This window comes from Tympanuchus pallidicinctus, unplaced genomic scaffold (genome assembly GCF_026119805.1).
Source record: "Tympanuchus pallidicinctus isolate F22 unplaced genomic scaffold, pur_lepc_1.0 scaffold12, whole genome shotgun sequence".
Classification (NCBI taxonomy): domain Eukaryota; kingdom Metazoa; phylum Chordata; class Aves; order Galliformes; family Phasianidae; genus Tympanuchus; species Tympanuchus pallidicinctus.
Window position 1 is genome coordinate 7,753,436 of NW_026294637.1, and position 18,062 is coordinate 7,771,497.

An 18,062-nucleotide genomic window follows, 5' to 3' on the forward strand; every position below is an offset into this window, starting at 1 on the left:
GCCTTCACACAGGGCTTTTGATCACTACTATTCTGGTCTCTCTTGGAACTGGTGACTTAAAGATGGAAGGCTCTGGTGTTGATCTCTTGAGCTGTCAAGTCCTCCAAACTTACTGTCTTCTGTATATTTAAGATTACAGAACAAATGGGCTTTTAGCCGTTCTGTGATTACAGTAGTCAAATGAGAGTCAGGTGCTTTCTTCTTGTTGTCCTCAGAGCAAAGTTCAGTGGCAGCAAACCGAATCTCTTTTACACTGCTGTCAAAGCTTCCCTGTTTAGTGTACTTGCAGCTGCAATCTGCTGGTTTATTTTCTTCTGCATTACTGCAGATGCTGTAAGAGTAACGAAGGCTTAACTTCAGCCTAGACCTTAAAATGATGTCTCTGCACTTCCTGTGTAGTGTCTTGAGTTTGAAGAGGAAATAGATTATTTGTGCTCAGAAACTGAGCTCATAAATCGGGCTTTTTAATGATGAGTTCCACTAGATTTCAGCACAAGAAATAACTAGAGTAGCAATTTATTTAAAATGTGGACTTCCAACATCTAAATACAGATGTGTTGTATCCACAATTTCCAGTTTGATGAGACAGGGCCAACTGTGAACCTAGTTTTGATTTTACTTTTCTCCCCATTTCACAGATTTTTTTGGAGGATTCTATTACTTCAGTGCTGATAGCAAATAACTCCTGGGGCATTCCTGGTGAGATAGTAGAACGTTGTTTGTTTGCTTTAAAATGAAATTAGGTGAGCAAATTGAGGAGGTCAGTTCTGAAGAGAGGAGAAGCTGCTTTGCCATTCCCCCATGCCGTGGTGAGCCACACTCTGGCTTATCAGGAGGTGAGCAAACTCCTGCCAGATCAGTGAGCCAGAGGTGCACAGAAGGGGCTGATGAGCACCAGAGCTGTGGTGAGGGAGTAGGCCAGGCTGTGTGGCTGGGAGGGGAAAGATGGGGAGAAAGGAGGAAGAAACTTGACCCTGGTGCTGCGATAAGGAGCTACTGGCTGCCTGGTTAACAGAAATGTGAGTTCAAGTGCAGGATGTTTAATGATAAGTGATTTCTCATCATTGTAACAGTTACCAGGTGGTTAGGCTTCTTTAGTTATAGGTTAACACTTTTATTTTCCTCCTGAAAGTCATAAAGCAGTGTTTGCAGTTGTCACGTTCTCTGCTAGCACTGGGCAGTTCTGTTGATAAGATGTGCAACTTCTGCTGCTGTTATTGTTATGGGTCTAAAGTTAATGTGCTCTGAGTTGAAGCTTTCCAGGATTGGTCACTGAGATACTTGAAAGACGCTTTGCTGGTATGCTTTATTTGCATGAAATACATGCTTGGTTTTCATTGCTTTGATAGCTGTGGCCATAAGTGCTGTGTAAGTATGGTCTCCTGGTTGCCCTCAGGGTAACTTGAAGTCCTATGAAGTACTGGATTCAAGCATAAGGGTTAACAGCTGATGCTTCTAGCTCAGATTTTAGGTTCTGTAGGGAAAGTTTGGCAAATCCTATCAAAGGTATCTCCATTCTTGTCATGCTTTGTGCTCCTTAACTAAACAACTGCTCAAACTGCTGCTTTCCAGTTCAGTTTGGACTTATGGTGTGACAGATCAGCCTGTAATATAAGGTAGCACAAAGCGTGTGTGACTGTTTGAAGGGGAATTAGACATGTGTTCAGAAGGTGCTTGTGTTCTCTTTGGTAGAGTTTGTGAAACAGCAGCGTGCTGAGCTGTGCTCGACTTGGTTGATGTTCACAGGGGGAGTTAAGGTGGGTGGCTGTGCTGGGGGTGGGGGAGACATTGCCTGGGGAGAGGTGGGAAGGAGCAGAAAGACGGAACAGCTTTTCCCCTGTACAGCAACAACCCAACCCCGATGTGTTTATGCAGGCAACATGATAGCTTCATCTAGCTTTGTGTTGGTAGCTACCTAGAAATAAGCACTTGAAACTGCTTTATATAAGGCAACTTTGCTGGTGAGGTAGGTATTGTGTAACTGCTGGTACTTGGTGGGTGTGCGAGGGAAGTTGCGGTTCTCTGGCCCACCCCAGGTTTGTTCTCCAATGGGATTTATCAGTGCTTGTGAAATATTTGTTACGCTTTGTTTTTGACTCTTCCTGTATTCATTTGACGGGTAGGAAAATCCTTACAACACCAGCGTCGGCTATTTGCGCAGCACGAAGAAGCTGTGCTGTGGGAAAAGCTGCCGTCCGTCGCAGCTCGAGCAGCTCCGTGCAGATGTGGCGAGCCGGGGGAAGGCTGAATAAGCACGAAAAGTTTTGGCAGCGCGCAGCACCTCGCGAGCGGGAGGCAGCCGCTTCCTGCCTGCGCCGTGCTGACTCACGCCTCGAACCGGGAGCGCAGTGTGGAACTGCCCTCTGCGCGTATTTTTAGCCGGGTTACTAATTCGGGCGGCGTGCCGGCTTCCCGGGGCAACTGTGGCGGCCGCCGGGCCCCGAACCCACGGAGCCTCTCGTCTCGCACGGTGCCACGCGTGACGGCGGTCGGGCTCGCCGCAGCGGCGGCTTGCCGTGCTCCCGTGTCGCTCAACACCGCCGCGCTGTTCGGAGGGGCGGCGCCGCGCCCCGCGTGGGGGCTCCGGCGGAGCACGCGTGGGGCCGAGCCTCGCGAGGCGCTGCCCCTTTAAGAAGCCGCTCGCCCAGAGTGCTCGGAGCGGGCCAACCTAACGTGCTAGCAAGGAAAAGTTCTTTCTATAATGGATACGCGGCTGGGCCAATCGTCGGGCGTAGCCCTGCCGGGGGAGGCGGGGCCTCCTCGCCTCGCCCAATAGCGGTGTGGTAGGCGGGGCGCCGCGGCCAGGCTCGGTTGCTCCGCAGCACAGCTCCAAGTGAAGTTAATCTGGGGTGAAGCGAACAGAAAATTGTGGCGATCCGTGGGTAGGCATTTTCCCCTTCTAATCGCGTCGTGTGGCCGCGCTTCGCCCCCCGGGGCGGCGAAGTGCACGCGCGTGGGGCTTTTCTCCATTGTTTTGCTTCCTAATGATGGCAGAACATTAACATTTCTGCAGGGAAGCAGAACAAAAGGGCTCTTTAGGCAGGAAATCGGGTGCCGGGCTCAAACTTGCCCGAGTTTCTTTTGTCGCCGGGCGCCTCGCAGCGCGTTGCTCTGCCCGGGAAGGTCGAGCCGTGCGGGCAGACCGTGAATTCGGAAATATCGGGGGCGATGCGCTGTGCCGGAGTTACACAATGTTACGGAGAGGGAGAGCTGGGTTTTAGCCCCAACTTCGCTCGTTCTGATCAGATTGGAGCTAACGAACGATGACAGCTGCGATTGGATTATTCAGCGATAGCGTTTGCTCCGAGCCGTGTGTCTCCAATTGTCCATTGTTACAGCACGGGAGACCGCTCTGCTGCCGGCTGTGCTCGGCGAGAGGAATGTCGCTCAGAACAAAGATACGTACAACTCCATGCGAGGCACGGCGATTTTTTTTTCCTCTCCTCCTTTTTAATCAGCTTTGCCGAACGGCCGGGGCCGTCGGAGCACGCACGGGCAGGGAGCGTCTCTTGCCCTTCCAGCAGGCTTCCCTTCGGGGCCCTGAGAGCCCTGCATCGCCCGGTGACAGCGGGCGTCTGCTTAGAGGGAGGATTATTTTTAGTCTCTTGTCCCAGACGTAGCGTTTAAGGCCCTTCCCAGCACTATTTTTAGCGATACTTTATGCATCGGAGGGACGTTGAGGAGCAGGATAAGCCCAGCTTGCCAGGGTGGCATGGGACAGGGCTGGGAGGGAGGGGAGCAGGAAGTGAGAGCCAGGAAGCCGGGCTGCGGCGAGAGCGGGGCCGTGAATCGCCATCCTTCTGGTCTTTCTGACAAGTGTGTTGGATGAGGCCACGTACAGAACAATGCTTCCAAAGGGGTGAGCCTATTTTCTTGCTTCCCTAAATATTTCCTGCCTTTTTTTTTTTCCCCTTCTTTTTACAAAACCGCTTGTCTGTATGCAGCTCCTCCTGGGAGTCAGAAAGCGATACGCGTGGCCCTAATACTTGTTGAGCCTCAGTAAAGAGTTTGGTGGGATTTGTATGACTAATCAAGATAAGAGAACGGCTGTGGAAAGCCATAGTTGAATCTCGCGCTGTGCAAAGTGTGGTTATTAAAGCATCCCTCACACTTTCGGTTTTGCACTGAGCCCTTTTGCTTTCTCCCAAAGCCATGGGTACGGATTGCTTTTTTGAAACTACATCAAAGCATCCTGACATGGTGGCATCTTGCTGGCTTGAAGGTCTGAATTACCATCTTTTTCTATCTGCTTACGGCGTTTTTAATGCTGGAGATCATATTTATACCTTGGGAATACTGTAGAATGAGCAGTGATTGTATGCACTCAAGGGGTGAGCCAGTTCTCTGGTCTAAAGGGAGGTAATTTAGAAAGGGGTATACATAAGTTTGATTAGAATCGTAGAAGATCCCAACTTGGAAGGGACCCATAAGGATCACTGGGTCCAACTCCTACCTGGGGTTTGATTAATTTCTTAATTTAAAACTGATACTAGGCCACGTGGATGGGTTTCATGTCTCAGGTGGGGGCAAGAACAATCAAACAGTTTCCTTCCATCTCTGTAAATGGATGCTGTGTGTATGCGAGTTAGACTTGTTAAACTGAAGTAAATTCAAGTGTTTGGCCAAAGGCTAAGAGTCAGAACAAGGCTGCATCCATCAGGCAGGCTTTTGGCTCATGGTGCTTGGTGTCTGAGGAGCCATTCTTCTCTGGTCCCCTCTACCTCAACTTAGGGAAGACACGTTCTCTGGGATCAATTTGCTGGATTCATTCAGCATGCAAAGTGCTGGTCTCTCACCACACGTGTGCAGTTCTAATACAGGCTGTTTGTAGAAAGCAAATCTGCCCTGAAGGATCAATGTACTGCTTTGTTGGCACAGCTGTACAGCTTCTGTATTTGGGCTGCAGCATTCAGAGCTGGGGCTGGACCTGTGCTGTCCCCACGCTGATTGGTTGCACCAGTGCTCCTTGTTCATAAAACCTTCCCTTGCACATGCTCCATCTGCACATCTTAAACACTGTGAATGTGCTGTGGGATTTGTCTGTTGCTCGTGCATCCCATTCTGGCTCATCTCTGATGTAAGAGATTCTTAGAGTGATTTTAAACCCGTGTACAAATTGCAGGACCTGTTATCCTGTTGGCAACGCAGAGAGGGACTGTTCTCACCAGTTCCCAATGCTGTGGGGTGGGTGGCTCTCTGCAGGGTCACCCCATGCTCTGCTTCTGGCTGACAACGACTTAGTGAAGGTCATGTACCTCCCATGGGATGATCTTTGTAAACCAAGCCCTGCAGCCTTAGGGAAGGCAGTGGGCCTGTCCTGCAAACAGCAGCTGGGCTTGGGGTCCCTGCTGAGAGCCTGCTGCTCCTCGGCAGAGTGGTCCTGTGGGTGATGCTGGCAGAGCCAGCTGCACTCACTTGCTCTGCTTTAAATGAGTGTCCTGAGCCAAGCAGGCTGGCTGTGCTTCCCTCTTCTTCCCCCTATTCCCAGAGTGGTATAGTGATCATTTCTGTTAATTGCTTTGTGCCTAAGGCAGAATGGGGGTGGGAGGGGGGAATAATGTCATCTTAGAACACTTCAGCCCTACGTATAAAAAATAAATAAATAAAAAAGCAATATCTGTCTGTGTTTTCTGGCGTGGGGCTGTGCCCACTCCATAGCTGGCTGCTTCTAGGAAGGCTGTGGAGCTGATACTTGTGGCTGGGGTGTTGCAGAGAGGGCTGGTGCTGGAGGTGAGGCCCCAGAGTGGTACAGGGCTCCTCAGGACATGATCGGCCTCCTGGGTGCGGCAGCTGATGGGGCTGGCCATGTTTACACTGTAATAACGTTTTGTGAAAATAAGCAGTTAATTACACATGACCTACAAAGGAATAAAAATAACCGAGGTCTTTTCTTGCTTTTAAATCCATTTAACAGAGACATGAAAGGTTTGGGCTTTTTTAAACCTGCTTTTTTTTTTTTTTTTTTTTTTAATCTTTTAGAAATATCAGGAACATTAAGTCTTTCTTCCCTGTTCTTGTTGGATGTCTCAGATGTGTCATAAGCTTCTCAGCCCTTAATTGAAGGGGTGGGGTGATATATTTTTAACAGATCCCTACTTCCAACTGTGTTTATAGGGCTTTTGAGCTAAATCGATCAGCAAAAACAAAGCTGTGACAGTGTAGAAAACCGTTTTTCTCAATGAAGTTGTATTTGCTTGCTTGTTCCGTGGTTGCTGACAGAAGCTCAGGTGTTTGGTTTTTTTCCATCTGGAAAGTAACTTTTCTGGCTATTAAATTATGCATTGAGATTGAGTGAAATCCTAGCGCAATCCATCTTTTGTTAAATTTAGATCAACTTTAGACGATCATTTGAGTGTTATTTACACTAAATGCAGAAGTTCACTTGCACGTTTCATAAAAATAGTTCCTTTTTGAAGCAACAGTTTCATTAAATGCGTGGTTCTTCCTTTAAGTTAATGGTTCAGCAGCCTTGCAGAAGCCGTTGCTGCCTGTGAGCTGCAGACCACCCCTGCTCAGCCATTCTGCCCTGTCAGGATCCATTTGCGTCACAGCACTCTAACCTTCAGGACATGGTATTTGTCAGCCTGAAATGTAATAATCCTGTATCTGTGGCACTGAAGTATAAACAGCACGGCTGCCTTGGCAGGCCCTGACAGCCACCTGAATGCTTCAGCTAGCCCAGGGTTGAAGGCGACACTTTGCTGGCATGTCCTGTGATTCACGGTGCTGATGTATTTGCAGCCATGGGAGGGATTAGGGAAGAAAACAAACTTGGTTATCAAATTAGCGTGGCAGCCTAATAGCAGTATTTTTGAGGGCAGAAGTAAGGTGCTCTCAGCTTGTTTAAATGTTTTGTGTTGAGTGTTTTGGTCTTGTTTGTTTTTTAAACAATGATTTAACTTCTGGCTATTAGCTTAAACAAGGCAGGAGAGCAGACTGTGTGTGCCATTGACTATAAACGCTGAATTGGACTGATGAAAGACAAATATTGCATGAGGAAACAGATATTTTCCACTGAAGACTTGAAAGTTTTGGAAATAGGAGACAAGAACCTACAGGCAGATAAGAGACTGCAAAGGAAGCTGAATTTGTCTCTATTTCTGCTATGTAAACTTAAGATGCTTTCCAAAAATGATCATGGAATCAAGACCTGTAGTGCAATTAACTGTATCATGAAATGGAACGACTTCTGTGCAGCAGAACCTCGATCAAGGAGCAAAGGAACTCGCTGTGTTCTGAGTGTTTAAAAAAGAGTGGGATGAACAGCCTCCCAAAGTTTCCACGTTCAAGTTTTCTGAGGGAACATCTGCAGACTCCTTGTGTTGGGACCTGACCATCCATATATCGTAACAGTGTGATGTTCTGTTGGGTACTGGTGTTAGGTCATTGAGTAAACTGATTCTATAGGAGCTAGTTAGAACTAGTTATCAACCCAGTGTTGTCATCTTGGTGGAAAGTAACTGTTTTAGTGCTTTTGATATCACAGTGGTTTCATTTTGCTCCTGCAGAAAACAAGTACTGATATGGAAGGACTTACCTAGATGATGTTTTAGGTAAGAGGCTGGAGAATTGCTCAACTTGTCAATTGCTCAACTGGAGAATTGTTTGGATATTGGTGTGTGTTGTGGGGGTTGTCTGAAGTATCGTGGAAGAGCAGGAAGGAGGCATTAGTAAGGATGGGTCACGGTGGGTGTGTTCTTAGTTATGTAACCAGCACTGTTGGCTGGAGCGTGACCAGCAGAGCTGGGGCTGAGACCAACCCCCAGATTAAGGAGCATCTGCATTGCTTGCACTGGCCTCACAGCCCTGCGTGGATGTTTTGCCTTCCTAAAAAGTCTCGTCAAGCCTTGGCTCAGTGCTTTGATTCCACCTGAAAACTCCCGGGTGAAGGAGTAGAACAACTGACTCGCTTTTAAGTTTGTTTTTCTTTTTTGGAGGGGGGGAAGGAAGGGTAAACAACCACACTGCCCCTCCCAAGAAACAGAAGTGCTGAACAACTCTAATTTCACCTCGCAGTCGCTCAGCGGGTGGTTGCCTTCCTGCCCTTGCGTTCTCTAACTTAGTGTCTGTGAAACTTCTGGTTGTTTTGGTCTTACTTATTTTGATCTGTCTCTACTGCAACAATTAGCTTGTTCTTCAAAGTCATGGTGTTAATTTTACACGTGGTTATTTGGTATGTAAATAAATCCCTGATTAGTTGTTACTTATCCTTCTACCTCGGGTCCCCCACCGCACAATCCTGATGCTTCAAGTGTCAGTCTGTTCTGTTGGGGAATGCTTCTGTCCTTCATGCAGCTGTGACGGTACTTTCTTATACTGCGAAGGCCTGAGGTGAAGAACTTGCTGGAATTTCTTTGCATGGCCTGGTAGCTCTGTCTGGGGAACTTACACAGGGTGGTATATATGGTGTGAAACGCATATTGATGTGTTGTTGGATTTCCTTAAGCAGCTTTGGTGTTGTTTGTTACAATAGATGAAAATCTTCTCTTCCATGCATTTGCAGGGATATGGCATTGAAATTGGTGCTGGTGTTTTGTTTTGCTTTTTTTTTTTTTTTTTTTTTTTTTTTTTTAATGAAAGGGGTAAAAAAATATTCTTCAACAGTGGTGGTTCTTACTTTGCGTTCCCTTTGGAAAAGGAGTGTGAAACAGGAGGGACTTCTGGAAGACAACGCTGGTGTATTGGACTTCTGTTTTTCAAGCTGCAGCAAGCAGGTGGTACTCATGGAATTAGCCCAATGTAAGGCAGCAGCTGAGGCTGTGGTGCATGTGAATGTGTCTGTAGGTCAAGTTTAAGGGCCTTGGTATTGCTGATCTCTGGGTATTTGTAAGCGTATGCTGTAATAAATGGGAATATATTGTCCTCTTTATCCACTGTTTCCTGATAGAAGTCCCATTGGCCAGTACTTGTCAGTGGAAGGGAATGAGTGTTGTGATAAAGCCACGCAGCTGGCCAAAATGAGGTTTGGTATCTTGTGAACAGGCTTTGAATCATAATTCGGAATGGATGAAGAGGGAGCAGGCTTTAGTATGCCTAGCAAACTAATTGAAGTGAGGTCTGGCTTGTTTTCCTTGCTTTCCTATTTCTTTATAAGATGAATTTTCCTGTCTCTGAAAGGTGTTACTCTGTCATGTGTTGATGTATTCCACCAGAGAGCACAATCACTGTGGTAAGAGAAGAAATCAGACGTACTTCAGAAAGAGTTATAGTTCAAAGTGTTTTTAAAAATGTAATTTTCTTGTATGCTTAGGGGGAATCCCAAAGCGCTGCTTAACAGCTCGGTCCTTTTGGATACGAGTCCATCCCTTAATGCCATTTATGGCTGTATTTTTCTATGTAGAATTGTAGAAAGAACTCTGTACAAAGGTACCATCATAACAAATGGGAGACAGTGGCATCCAGCCATGCTATTTTTAGGCTATTGTGCTCCTAATTTGCTGATCTAAGTGTTCTGGACAGTAAGTGGGAGAGACATTGTACTAGAAATACATGCTCACGTAGTAAAGTCTTGTCTGAAAACGGAGTGAATAGCAAGCTTGCTTGTCAGAAAAGCAGTTTGGTGTTGTACCTGAAGTGAGTATTAGTAAGTAAAAAGGATGCCCTGGTACTTACAGTGTAAAGTCTTGCTTGGAAGCTGGCAGTCTGCTCAGGTTGAGGAACTGAAATGCATTGAGGTCTCCTCTGTGTGGTCTTAGAAGTATTAACAAAAATAAAGATTGTCTGTTCTGTGATAGCAGTGAGGGAAAATGCCAGGTGTCATCAATTAAGTTTCTTCCACGAATTCTTAAGATTTTCCTAAGTGCTGACAATCTTTCCATCTGAGCAAACAGTGTAGTTCTAGAAACCTTCAGAAGGGAGAATGCCTTACACTCTGCACATCACCAGTTGTTCTTTAACTCCTTACGTGTTAATGTGACACTGCTTTGGGTGCTTAAGGCTGACACAAGGCAACTTGTACTTCGTTGCCCCTGTGCCCTCTTGGTGCCACGTGCAGCTTGTGTTTCTCCTTGCACTGTGGCTGGGCAGTGGTGTAGAGGTTCCCATATAGATTTGATAGTTCTACTTTTTTGCTGTAGAGAACTGCTTCCTTGACTGCCCTGGTGCAGAACTGTGGAGCTGTACCAGGAAGCAGGTGCAGGAATGGGCCCAGGCTTTTGAAGAGCGAAGTCTTCAAGGCAGTTGAGTGCCTGGCACAACAGCATTGTGTCAGAAGCATCTGAAGCTGATATAATCCCCCAAATACCTGTATCTTTGCATTGGTCACAGGGAAATATATGTTGGATATACATGTACTGGCTGCACATGGCAGTGTAAGTGACAGCTGAAAGGAAGGTAAGGAAAGACACAGAACTTAATGGCTAGTATGAGTAGTTAGTTGATGTATTCGTCCATTTGTTAGTAAATGTGGAGTGATAGATAAATACCAGTTGCCCAGCATGATGCTTACTGATCAGTTGTATTTTCCAGTGTTTTCTGCGGGGTGATTGGTTCTGATATTTATGTATTTGGATACATGTAAGCTGTCTTCTCTTGTGCTTTTTTCCTTAATTATTATTTCAATCACAACAACAGAAAGCCTAGAATCACATTAGGGTTAAAGCAAAGTAGCACCTTGGAGTCGTTGGCTAAATTTAACTGCGTTCCAAAAGACCAGGAATGCAGCTTTGCCACAGGGAATATTATACCTCTTTTGCCAAAAAGTTGTCCCTAAATACCCTCTTTGTTTGGTCAGGCTTTAGCTTTAGGTTAAATTCCCCATCGAACCACAGTAAGAGTGTTGTATAATTTTGGACACTTAAATTAGACATAGTGCATAATTCTAAATAGAACAACACGTCGTGCATGGTAATCACAATGTTCTTGGAAGTTAAGCTGAATTCAAGCTGCCCTAGCCAGAAGTGATGATGATCCTTTTATTTATTGACATCCAGGAACCCTGATATTAAAGCAGGTCCTCCCTTAGCATTAGGCCCACGTAGAGCTGTAGCATTATAAGCTAATTAAAATTCTACATAGTGCTGTTTACAAAAACAAATTATAATGTGTTTTGTGCTTACTGCCAGTTCTGAGCAACAGGTGTTTTGTTAGCAAGAAGCTGTCTATTTTGGGAAGCTGTGTTAAGGCAGCTTTTATCTCTTCTGGGCTTGATATGCTTAAAATAAGTGAAACATGCTGTATTGAGAAAAGATTACTTCTCTCTGAATCTCAAAGGAAGCGATTACTGAACCCAAGTCTATTCTTTTAATAATTGTATGGGTAATCTTGTAAATGTTTGATCTTCCTTAAGTGTTTTTTATCAGTTTGTGAACCCAGTCCTGTTATAAAATGGCATCAGTGATAGTTTATGAAGCTGCATTCCGTGTTCATCCTTTAAACTTCCATCTGGTGGCTGAAGGGAATATTGGGAATTCTAGAATCCTCTAATTTTACACGTCCACTGACTTCTGAAATGGCAGCAGTACGTGATAGCATGGCAGGCTGCACGTAGCTTTGTCCTGCCTGCTTCAGAGCAGCTTGCTCATCTCTTCCAGGGCATCTTAAAAGGAAGCATTTCTACAGTTTCAAATAAACACTTTATTTATAGGGCTGTGATTGAAAATATAGAGAATAGCTTGAGGACTTGTGTTGTCTTTGGCCTCAGGCACCTCAGTGCCAAAGCTCAGCTGTGAGATAGCCCTCCCTGCAGTTTGTGCTGGGGCAGAGAGGAGCCCATCAGCAGTGCCTGATGCGGTGCAGCTGTGGCTCGTGTGAGTTGGGAAGTAATTGCTGAGATGGTTTGCTGTTCTCATGGGTGTAACTCCTGGATCTTTATTGCTTTTGAGCAGAGAGATGCCTGAGCTGCACTACCTAAAATTAATGCTCTTTTCCTAACAGTGGTGTGGTCCGTCACTGGTGTAACTTCACGGAAGGTCTCTGTGGCACTCTTGTTGCAGAGCCAGCTTCCCAAAGGGGAAGGCAGACCTGCAGCCTCCTGCCTTTAATCACGGGAGGGCTGAGCTGAGCAGTGCAGCCTTGTGCCTTGGGAGCAAGGAGCTTTCCTTTCCTTTGGCCTGCATGCTGGTGGTGCTGGGCATTCCTTGTGCTGCTTCCTGTGCTTCTCCCAGCTCGCCCAGGTTTACCAATGCAAAAGCAGCTCGCAGAAGCATAACATGCTGACATGCTCTTTTTTGGTTCTCTTTTTCTGGTCGGTAGCTCACTTGAAGGTTGTCTTCACTTTGTGCAAAACAACTGTGTTATTGTATTGCTCTTGGTGCTTTAAACGTTCATCCAGTTCTCTTCATTAGAGGTCTCTGTTGTGTCTCGCTGTAAACAAGTGCATGTCCTGCTCTGAGGGCTTTCTGCTCTTTTTCTCCTCAACCCTAGAAGTGATTTTTGTGGTATGTGGGTTTTTGGTTTTGTTTGTTACTTGCATGCAGTTTGACCTCTCCAGAAAGGGCAGCCTTTCTGATAAGCATCACAGAAGAGCACAGAACACGTGGTGGTGGTGTTTCTGAAAGCCTCTGGGTGCTTCTCTGTGCTGGGGTTTCTTGGGGTTGCCTCCAGGTGCATTGTGCTATTGGGAGTAATGTGAAGAAACTCTTGGGTTCTCAGCCAGAGAAAAGCTTTCTTTGAATCTCACCAGGTTCGGGTAATGTCATGCACAAGGGCCTGATGTTGGTAATGCTGCACTGTGAGTCTTGGTGAACTAAAGTCCAACTGCACTTGTTTAAAAAATAAAAAATAAAAAAATACGGTAAGTGATACATAATAAAAAAAAAGTAGCACTGAAAATATAAACCTTGGCATGCTTTAGCATCTTGACTTGGGGTGATTGTTTTTCTGCTCTAGAAAGAAAGTTCTTGAAGGTTTTACGCAGAGTGCTGCATTGAGCCCTTTTGGTGCTGCAGCACTTACCAGATGTTCCCCCAGCATCACGCAGCCAAAGCCGACAGCTCTGCATGGCAGCTTTCTGGAATTCTGGTACTTTCATTAAACTCCTGTTGTCTGTGCTCTGCCTCTTTGAAATCCCATGTAAACAGATTGTGATTCCTCATAGTAGTCAATGGAACATAACTGGTACTGTGCTTGGTGTTTTTAAGCTGCAGTAGTGAATGTCATGGAATTACCCCTTTACTTGGTATGGTGAAGGTACTAAAGGTTTGGAAACAAAATTAGGAAAATTTGCTTTGGCTTCTGCTGTCTGCTTGTAGGTGCAGTGGTGTCTGCAAGTAACTTGATGCTTTTGTTTGAGGTGAATGAGAGTTTCAAAGGTGCCTTGCTGTACGGAAGCTCTTCTTGGTTCTTGTAATCCCTACTTTACAAAGGTTGAATGTGGGCACAAGTAAGTACAGTAGCATCTATTAATAGTGCATGCAGACAAGCGTGAGAAGCTGAATCCTCATTATCAGTGATCTTCTTGATACCAGTATAGAGTCTGTGTCTTTATTTTTGCCTAGTAAGAGCAAAGGCACTGTAGTGGAATACTTGTCTTGTTCCTCGTGTAACCTTGAGTACAAGAGCAGACAGCTGGAGTTGATGATATAAACTCTTCCACACTGAGGGCTTTGTCTGTACCAGGTGTTCCTGGCTCCTGCAATGAGGTGACTGGTTTGTTTTCTGGCTCAGATCAGCTGAGAAAGTGACTGATGCTTCTTCCCCTCCTATCACCTTCTGTCCACCTTCCATTTCTGAAGCTGCATTATGTGTGTTGCTGTGGCTTCTTCCTCCCTGTGTGGTTCTGAGCCATGCTGGCTCTCTGTTTGTTTCCCATCTTAAATCTGGGATGTATACTGCTGAGGGGGGGCAGAGGGGGAGGGGGCTTCCTTGAGGGTCCAAACTTTAATTCTTACGGATCTGACCTCACAGCCTACTTAGATGTAGAAGTGGAGGGAAGAGTTCCTGTAACTCTTCAATTCTTCATTTTGTAAAGCTCCTGTTAGGAGCATGTAATAGAAGTGCTTGTTGTTTTTGAGCCTAAAATACATGTATGCATGAAACAAAAATAAAAAGCTGTTCAACAAGAATAGACTGGAGCATAAGTAGATATTAGATGACTTGTCAAATGAGTTGTGAGAACACGTTATGCAAGTCTTTGGTCACTAGTTTGAATATTATGTTTTCAATATGAAGTCATTACATAAATTCTGCTTCGGTAGTTCAAATCGCATCTTAAAGCCACATTCAGCTGCGAGCAGGAAGAGGTTTGGAGGAATCAGTGGAAAGCTTTACGTGCCGGGATCTCCTGCTGCTGCGGGAGCTGGAGAACTCCTGTGTGCCCAAACACGCAGCAGCTGTGTGCTTTGCTGCTACGCAAAGAGGTCACTGCCCTTCCAGATTTGCTTGCATAGTTGGTCCTTAACCATACTCCCTTTTTTTTTTTTTTTAACCCAGAGGATTCTGATGAAACTGGGTTAGAGTGTAACTACACACAGCTATGCTGGCAAATCTGAACCAGCTGTAGTGTTGTAGGCAGGAATGCCATGCCTACATGTCTGCTTGCAGTCGGTGTGCAGGGCTGGCTGTAAGGACTGAGAGCCCTGCTCAGCCCTGCTAGCTCTCCTTGGGTTTGCAGCAAGTTGCTGGGGCAGGGCAGTGCCTTAGAGCTCCAAGCCACAGCTCAGTGAATGTGAATTGGAACCTCTTGGGAGAGAGCAGTAGGGTAAAAACTGAAACAACAGGGCTATTTTGTAGCTTGCTATTATTCTGTGCTCCTGGGGCTTTGTACCCTGAGCAGAGCCCTGCATTCAGTGGGGCACCTGAGCAGCTGCTCCCTGTTTCTGTGGCTTGTGCTGTGGTGTCCTGTAACAGTCAGCACTTGGGAGGCTTCTGCAGCAAGACTCAGCAGAGCTCTTTTCTTAGGCCTTTATTTGCTATTTGTTTGGATAAATCGGGGGAGGAATGCATTTTGCTGCTTACTGCTTTTTGCACCAACGTGCCTTTTCACACGGTGATACAAGTGGTATCAGACATCCATACCTGTATGTTCTATAAAGTGAAATGTGTTTTTAATCTGCACAGCTTTGTGTCTTGCTTGTGTTTGGACCTGGGATGAAGCTTTACATGCTTAAGCAGCACCAATGCCCGTTTTTTTTGTTTTTTTTTTTTTTTTTGTAGTTTCTTCCCTGCTTCTTTAGGATGAGGGGAGATGACCATTAGCACTGGTTTAAATGGACTGTTCCATTATAAATGTGATTGTGATAGAGGAGGGAATATCTTTAAACACTTGTTTAAAAATTGGAATCAGATCTGAGATGAGAGTATGTTGATACCTGTCAGTGCATTGCTCAAGCTTCCTTGACAGTGAAGAGCACCTTAAACTCAGCTCTCTGCTTTCTCTTGGAGAAGCATTTCCAAAGTTGGCATCAGTGTGGTCCAAACTGCATTTTGGTTGGCTATGCACCTGCTAAAAGATGTCTCAGTACTGACAGCTTTGAGTAAGATGATGTAAATTGAAGTAGGAGAAACTTTAGGATGAGGTGTGAGTAAATGCTGTTGAAATGGACGTGTCAGAATGGGAAGGAGGTGTGAGGACAACTTGAATTCAGGAGATCTTTTCCTGAAGGGGAATGGATGAAAGGAAGGCTGACTGCAGGCTGGCATTTTGGAGTTCCTAAACCTTGTGTGTTTAATCCTACTAAATGCTGCTCTCTGATCTTACTGATTAACATTTCAAGCCTATAAAGCTAGAATATCAGCTCTTTGAAATGAGTGACACAGAAACATTTTAATTAAAAAAAAAAAAAAAAACAAAAACAAACCACAACAAACCCAACAGCACAGTATTGTGGTGCATAGTCTGGGGGGGAAAGGAGGTTCATAAATATTTTGTTATTTTCTTTGAATTACTGGGAGAGCTCTCTCTTCTCCCAGAGAACCCAATGTCCTGGGGAGCGTAACCAGCTTTCGCAGTTCAGTTCTGAATGTGTTATGATCACTGGTGCTGTTTATGTGGTTCTGTGTTGCTTGTTGTGGAAAATAATTTCCCCTCTGAGGATGTGCAGTAGTGAGAGGGGAGCAGTTGGACCTGTGCTAGTGGTCGAGATGGTCTGAAAGGGTAGGAAGGAGAGGACTTAATGTGGTGACACACTGCGGGCTTCTTATGACGAGAAGCATTTCTGAATTGAGCAGTAATATGAAGTCAGTCTTAATTTCAGCGATGTTTAGCCAATACAAAAAGAGGCCATTTCTTCTGTAATCTTCATCAAAGGCTGTGTTGGGGCTGTGCTGGTTTAAGGCTCTTGCCCTTCCTACAGTGCTCTTCCCTCATGTTGGTGCTCGTGCAGCTGGCTGTGCAGCTCTGCTACAGAGCACTGCAGGGAACGTCTCTGAAATATTGTGAAGAGTTTGGATGTTTGGTTGTTTTTTTTCTTTTTTTTTTTCTTCCAAAGATGGATCAATTCCTGTTCAAAGTAACAGGGTGACCCTATGAGCATTGTGGTAGCACAGCTTGGGGGGGAACAGGCAGAGCTTAGAAATATTTCCAGCAGTGTTCCAGGCTCTGTACTTGCTCTGTGGCACCTCATTGGGACATGCATATATCCACACTGCTCCCAAGACCTTGCTGTCATTCCAACTGTGAAGTTTATTCAAGTTTTGTGTCCAAGCCAAGCTTGTAGACAGTTGTGAAGCTGCTGATAGGATATATCGTTCAGTAGGCTTAATTCCTGGTAACAGCTAGCTTCCACTACAAATGGCCAGTCCCATTTGTAGTCTTTTTTCTTGCACTGTATGCTGGATCTCAGCTGTCTGTCAGACCAGTGAGCTTCCCAGTTCACCTGCACAGATCTTGCTGGTTTTCCATCACACAAGCAAGCTGCTCTGACTCACCATGGGGTTGCCAACAAAGGAAGGGGTGGGAGCACAACAGGGGCTGTGGGAGCAGGCATACTCCTCCTGCAGCACTTCTCAGGGTGCAGTTGCCATGACAGCCCACTGTTATGTGTGATGGTTGGACTCGGTGATTCTGTGAATCTTCCTGTTTGAGGAATTATGGACGGTTCTGAAAAGATCTTCTGAGGCTGAACCAGAACAGCTGTTCCACCACCTCTTGCTATTAGTGCCTGCTAAGATGGGAGCAGCCCTGATTGCTGTGCTTGCTGCTGTTTGGCTCCAGTGGTGTGAGAGAGGTGAGGGAGGAGTGCCAATGAAGCATATGCTGGGCCTCTGGTCACTTGTGTTCTCAAGTGTCTGCTTTTTGGTCAGTGGTTCTCCTAATGCTTGAAGCCAGCTCCTCTGCTGAAATGAGTTGTTCCATGCATCTTCAGCTCCTGCGTCTCCCACTCTCATCCCTCTCTCTTGCCCAAGAACACATAACAGAATCACAGAATGGCCAGGGTTTGAAGGGACCTCAAGGATCATGCATCTCCAACCCCCCTGCCACATGCAGGGCCACCAACCTCCACTTCTAATACTAGACCAGGCTGCCCAGGGCCACATCCAATCTGGCCTTGAGCACTTCCAGGGGACGTGACAAACATGTGACAAACAGCTTGGCTGATGCAGTTGGATTTCTAGAGCTGATCACTTCTTTGATCCCTTTTAGTGCCTATGAGCGCTGCAAGGGTGGGAACAGCATGGGAGAGGGAGTGAGAAGCTTGGCAGCAAAAGCTCATTATGCTGATTTGGCATTGTGTGGCTTTAGGGTTCAGATGGTTCAGGTCAGCCATCTCATCCTGGAGCTTGCAGGCTGCTAATGAAGTGAGGCGATGGATGCATTGCCCCTTTGGAATGCAACAAGCTGTTGTGCTGTTTCAGCTCCTTTCTCATTGAGTTTTGTACTGTTGCATCAGTTCAATACTATCTCTTCTTCATTTTATTCCTAAAATATTAGCAACCAATATAGGAACTTCCACTTCCTGTGGCTTTTATTGAAACTCCGGAGGCATCTGTGGCACTTCCCTTGTTGATCAGCACATTCTGGAGCCTCATGCCATTGGCTCGTGTGCACTTGGTGGCTGGATCCGCTGGTTAAGGAACTCAGGAGCTGGCTTTTCTAGTTTTTCTTCTGGTCATCCTTGTGCACCTTTCACAATTTGCTTATTGAAATGGAGCAGACTTGAAGTCCATTATCCAGAGATTGTTAC

The 18,062-nt window shown here is 45.8% G+C and overlaps 1 protein-coding gene across 2 annotated transcripts in view; it reads left to right on the plus strand.

Annotated features, from left to right (window-relative positions):
• ZFAND6 (zinc finger AN1-type containing 6) overlaps nt 1-18,062 on the plus strand; it is a 31,948-nt gene that overhangs the window by 1,019 nt on the left and 12,867 nt on the right. The window contains exon 1 of one of the 2 annotated variants that reach the window (XM_052671696.1): nt 2,771-2,882. The exons of the other annotated variant lie outside the window; for it this stretch is intronic. The gene's annotated coding sequence lies outside the window, so the exon portion shown is untranslated. Of the gene's footprint in view, nt 1-2,770; nt 2,883-18,062 lie in introns of those variants that run through there. 2 annotated transcript variants of the gene reach the window in all.